Source organism: Eleutherodactylus coqui, chromosome 7 (assembly GCF_035609145.1).
Source record: "Eleutherodactylus coqui strain aEleCoq1 chromosome 7, aEleCoq1.hap1, whole genome shotgun sequence".
In the NCBI taxonomy this organism is placed as follows: domain Eukaryota; kingdom Metazoa; phylum Chordata; class Amphibia; order Anura; family Eleutherodactylidae; genus Eleutherodactylus; species Eleutherodactylus coqui.
This window is the reverse complement of record NC_089843.1, coordinates 81,925,132-81,931,165: the sequence shown is the minus strand read 5'-3', so window position 1 is coordinate 81,931,165 and position 6,034 is coordinate 81,925,132.

Here is a 6,034-nt window from a genome sequence, read left to right as displayed (position 1 = left end):
TTTTGTGTTTTCCGCTTCCTGTCCCAACAGGTGTCCAGCGGACAACCTCCAGGTGTATGCTGTCAGGATGACGAGGGGAAAGGAGAATTTATTGCGGAAAACTCAACACTTGAAGGGAGGCTGTAGTACCCTGTTGTAATGTCTCTAACTTGGATACAAGCTGTGATACAGGCCGGCATGGAGGTTATAGTACCCTGGTGTACCGCCTCCAGCTTGGCTACAAGATGTGATACAGGCAGGCATGGAGGCTCTAGTACCCTGTTGTATCCAAGCTAGAGGCGGTACAAGATGTGATACAGGTGGGTATAGAGGCTCCAGTACCCTGTTGTACTGCCTCTAGCTTGGCTGTTCGATGTGATGCGGATGGGCATGGAGGCATACGTAAAAACAGATGCCCCCTTCCCCAAAATGGTGCAATGTTTTTTTTCAATTTCGGTTAGAAATTTTTAAAAGTTTCCCAATACATTATAAGGTGTATTTTAATGGCATCATTTAAAAATACAACTTGGCCCACAAAAACATGTAGTTATGTTGCAGGAAAAAAATTGTTATGATTTTTTGAATGTGGGGTGGGAAATTAAGAGAAAAAAAAAAAGCAGAGGGTTGCGGCAGGAGGGGTTAATATTGGCTAACTAATCAACTTAAAACCAGGTATCAAAGTTATACCCCATTTATCTCTACTTTTCAGTGCAATTTTTAATTTCCTTTAGCATGGTTAGGCCTCATGCACACGGGCGGATTTGCATTGTGGAATCTAGAGCAGGAAGTCCACCTCCATATTCCCCAGCAAATGCCAATGGAAGGGTGATTCTTCATGCACAGGAATGAAGGGACAACAAAACAAAACCGCAGCATGCTCCATTTCTTTGCGGGCTCCACACGGACATCTTTCATTGAAGTAAATGGAAGCTATTGAGAACTGCAGCCTATCTGGAATGTCAATTCTGGATTGGCTGCCGGTACCCACGTCATCTCCTAGCAACAGGAGAAGCTGGAAATTCTGCACTGCGCATGTGCGACAGCCTGCAGTACAGAAAAACAAAAACACAGGTATTCAGGGTCGCTGGCCACGGTCAGGGCCAGATTCCACTGTGAGATTCCGCTGTCAGAATTCAAACCTGCCATGTGCATTCAGCCTTAAAGGGGTTGTCCCGCGCCGAAACGGGTTTTTTTTTTTTTCAACCCCCCCCCCGTTCGGCGCGAGACAACCCCGATGCAGGGAAGTAAAGAAAGTTTACCGGAGCGCTTACCTTAATCCCCGCGCTCCGGTGACTTCAATACTTACCGCTGAAGATGGCCGCCGGGATCCTCTGTCTTCGTGGACCGCAGCTCTTCTGTGCGGTCCACTGCCGATTCCAGCCTCCTGATTGGCTGGAATCGGCACGTGACGGGGCGGAGCTACACGGAGCCGCTCTCTGGCACGAGCGGCTCCATAGAAGACTGCTGAAGACCCGGACTGCGCAAGCGCGGCTAATTTGGCCATCGGAGGCCAAAAATTAGTCGGCACCATGGAGACGAGGACGCTAGCAACGGAGCAGGTAAGTATAAAACTTTTTATAACTTCTGTATGGCTCATAATTAATGCACAATGTATATTACAAAGTGCATTATTATGGCCATACAGAAGTGTATAGACCCACTTGCTGCCTCGGGACAACCCCTTTAAGATCTTATAATGTAATGTTACATGTGCATGAATAGAAAAAATATATAAAAAAGCTAGGTTTACTGAAGATGCAGTCTTTGTTTCATTGAAGACAGTATGCAGAAACCAATGACAAAAACCTCAAAGAAAAGACTTCATGTTAAAAAAGTAAAAGTTTCTTATGCAATTTTTTGCTTTCAAAATGCAAATACTGTAGAGGAAAGAGACCTCACAAGTAATGAAATGTAGTTTTTATTTCATTTATTTTGAAATGGTCACTTTGAGACATGTCCTTATGTGACAGCCACTTTGCTAATTAGCAAAAGTACAAATAATGTTATTTACTTAAAATTATGTTTTTGCGTTGAAAAGTCACTCAAGTGCTGGTCACTATAACTGAGCCTTCCTTCTCATTTGCTGCCCGCTATTGTGTGGAATCAGTCTTGTTACCTATGTTACTAGAAAGAGCAGTGGAAGTGAAAGAGGGTGAGGAATCCTGATGCCTATAGAAAGAAGAGGGGAAGGAGAGGTGCGCGCACACACAAGGCGAACTGCTGAGTTGCTGAACTACTGAATACTATTGTAGAACTAGTGAAATCATATATACTCTGCTCAGTCCTGTTGAATTATATGAACTTCATCCATGAGGATATGCCTGTGTGCTATTGAGACACGAGAAAAATCCTACTCTTCTCTGTGCACAGTGTATAGAACACACCATACAATCTAGACTCTTCCAACCAGCTCAGAGAGAAGTGAAAATAACAGTGTGCTGAAGGGAAAATTGTGAAAGCTGAAGGATAAAAGAAATAAATGGTAAGATACTGTTATTCCTCACATACGGCAGCTTATTCTGAAAGTCATCTGAAAGGACAAGTACGCTAAAAAAAAGAAAAAGAAGGTACAGGTCACATTCTATAGGCCCCATAAACTAAGTTTATAGGCTCATAGGATAGGGGGAGCCGAGTCCAAGGATTTGCCCTTCATACTCATCTTGTTCTCTCACTGTCCACCTCCAAGGCTGGGGCTTGGTCTACTGAGCAGACTCCTTTTTGGCATTGCATTTGCACAAACACATGGTCCTCATTATGCAATTAAGAGAAGGAGACTGCTGGCAAGACCAAGCACCAGCTTTGAGGGTGGACAGTAAGGAAACTTAGTCCTTGGACTCAGTTTCCCGTCCTGTAGGGCTCAAATAAATGTAGAAAATTCTCTTTAAATGGTCAACTTGAATTCACCCTGTGAAAGAGAAACATTAGGGCACATTTACTTAAACAGGGTTTCATACAACAAATGTATTAAGCAGCGCCACATGGAAACCAGTTATGAGCTGGAGTAGGTTTCTGATATAATTTACACCAGTTTCTGCCATACATTAGAATACATTTTATGGGGCTGTTGCGAGGCCCCGACCACCTTTTTTTTTTAAACTGTGGAGGGCCTGGTGTAAAGGTCCAAAGATTTTCAATTTTGGTGCACGTGTCAAATTAGTGCTTTTTTACACCATTATTAAGAAAAGAAAAAAAATCTTATACAATTGAAACGAGTTTCAAATTTACCATGGCTGTAGGGTCATCGACCATGTGACGTTTAGTAACTATATGTGTTTAAGAAATTGTTTTCCTTGATAGCTTTAGACCCATGAACTTTTCTGCAAGTACTATAGTTGTAATGCTGGGTCTTCTGGGTCTTCTGAACTTGCTTTAGACTTTTATGCGTTGGGTTGGATAACAAACAAGTGTATTCTGGCTGCAATTATGCAACCGTAATAGGGATGAGTGATCTTGCCTGACAGCGAGTATTCTGACCCAAACTCAGAGCATCTCCAGTCCATATTATAGACGCATAAATGCGACCAGAATACACTTGTGTGTTACTGATCGTTGGGTGAGAAAATGGGCACCGGTCTTACTAAATGTATATACTGCAATGTAGAGTATACCTTTTTTGCTTGTGAAAGTCTAGCAGGAACACAATTTTGATGAAAAAAAAAAATGCATACAATGACAGCTGTGCTAAAAAGGCTTATCCAGGGCTTTAAAGGAATTACCCAAATATGCTAAAAAAAATAAAAAATAAAAAAAAAAGCTTACTTTTTTAAAATTGGGTAGAAAGGAGAGCAATAGGTTAGGCTTTGTTAATTTCTTTGTGCTTTCCGTTTATAACAGAAACGACAGCAGAGCTACAGATACATGGTATTATGACCACCACCAGTACCGAACTGGCACCAGTGATTTATAATGGGATCTGTCAGGTTCAATCATATTCTCATCAAATGTCAGACTTGTGGATGAAGCTTCTGATGGCACACTTACAACTGGAACCAGACAATACAAATTGTAGGAAGCCAGCTGATGGCATTAAAAAGACCTCATTAATGGAAATGTTTAACAAAAAAGAATAACTAATAGACCCTTAGTGCTGTAGATAACAGATACAGGACAAGTCTGATAAAACACACAGAGCAAAGGAGAACTTCAAATTCCAAGCTCTGAACTCCTGTGCGGGAGCTGCCAGTGGAATGCATTATTATCTCGATGCACTGCAGACCTAGACAGTCGTGATGTGTTGACAGAGATCATGACAGCTTATTTCTGCAGAGGAATGAAGAATACACAGGATAAATGTCAGTAGTGTCTGCAGGTGGCTCCAGTGGGCCATCCCTTGGGAACCTGAAATTCCTTAAAAATCTGCATATGCATTATCAAAGTGTTTTGTGAAGAGAGCAATTACGCTATATCGCAATTATATGAGAGAGTTGTTTTTTTGCCATTTCCTAATGTCTTTAAAGTGAGTCGAGGTTGAAGCTTCATGACAAATGTGCTGATTTTCTTATCTTTTCTATAGACTACCTTCAACTCAATGAGGTTCTATGACTTTATTATAGACGATCTATCTAGTACATATCATTCTTTACTTGCTGCTTTCTTTTTGTATTATTTTCTATCCCATTCTTCTCTAGATATCTCTCAACGCCTGATTTATCTATTAAGGGTTTTATGAGGTAAAACAATTTCTTGGGGGAGAATGGAGTTCTGTGATAGTTAATATTTTAATCTTAGATTAGAATATTGCTACAAAATTGCAAAATGACTTTTCAAGCATCCTTTTGACAGTTCTCACATTAAAGGGAACCGGATATCAGGTTTCAAACTGCAAACACACTGCTTATATTTAATCTAATACCATCTTCATTATATTCTCAAACTGCTTTTGAGCACATAAGGAAATAAACAGTTTTAGGCCTTAGTCACACGGGCGTTTTTTCGCGCGATTTGCGGATCGCATGACGGATGCGCATCCGCAAATCGCGTGACCGGGGCAAAAAAAAAACGCCCGAAAAATCTGCTCCTAGCCGCGTTTCATCAGAAACGGGCTGGAGCTGTCCAGCGCATTGAATTCAATAGAGCCGGCAATACAGCCCATTCATGAATGGGTGTGAGTGAGACCTGCCTCTGATTGGCTCAGCGCTGAGCCAATCAGGGGCATGTCTGACTCACACCCCCTTCACACCCACTGCAGGCCGGCCGCTCTGAACTCCGTCTGCCGGGACAAGGTGAGTGTATATATATTTTTAATTTTTACACATTTCTGGATGAATTGCAGGGAAGGGCTTATATATTTAAGCCCTTCCCGACAATTCATCCTGCGCTCGCCGGCAGCCCATTGCTTTCAATGGAGCTGGCTGTATTGCCGGCTCCATTGAATTCAATGGGCAAACATCGTTCTTCTCTGTCACAGCTGTTACAGCTGTGGCAGAGAAGAATGATTTGTCTCCTATATGTTCTCAATGGGGTCGGCGCTGCTGCCGCCGGCACCATTGAGCGCATATAGAGAAGAGAACAGGAATCGCAGATCGCAGATAGGTGCGATCTGCGATTTCTGTTCTATAATTTATCGGACGAGCGCATAAAAAGCGCTCATGTGCCCGATACCATTGCAGCGCATGCGCAAATCGTGCAAAAAAACGCCCGTCTGACTAAGGCCTTAGGGCGCGTTCAGACGACCGTATATTGGCCGACTATTCACGCCGGTTGATATACGGCATCTCGCTCTGCAGGGGGAGGAGGCTGGAAGAGCCAGGAGCAGTGCTCTGAGCTCCCACCCCCTTTGCCTCCTCTCTGCCCTATTTTCAATGAGGAGAGGTGGGACGGGGGCAGAGCTAATTCCTGGAACAGAGCCATGCCCCTGCCCCGCCTCCTCTCATGGCAAATAGTCCAGAGGGGCGGAGAGGGGGTGGAGAGGAGGCAGAGAGGGGGCAGGAGCTCAGTGCACTGCTCCCGGCTCTTCCACCCTCCTCCCCCTGCAGAGAGACGCCGTATATCGGCCAGCGTGAATACCCAGCCGATATACGGTCGTCTGAATGCACCCTTACAATTAGAAACATAA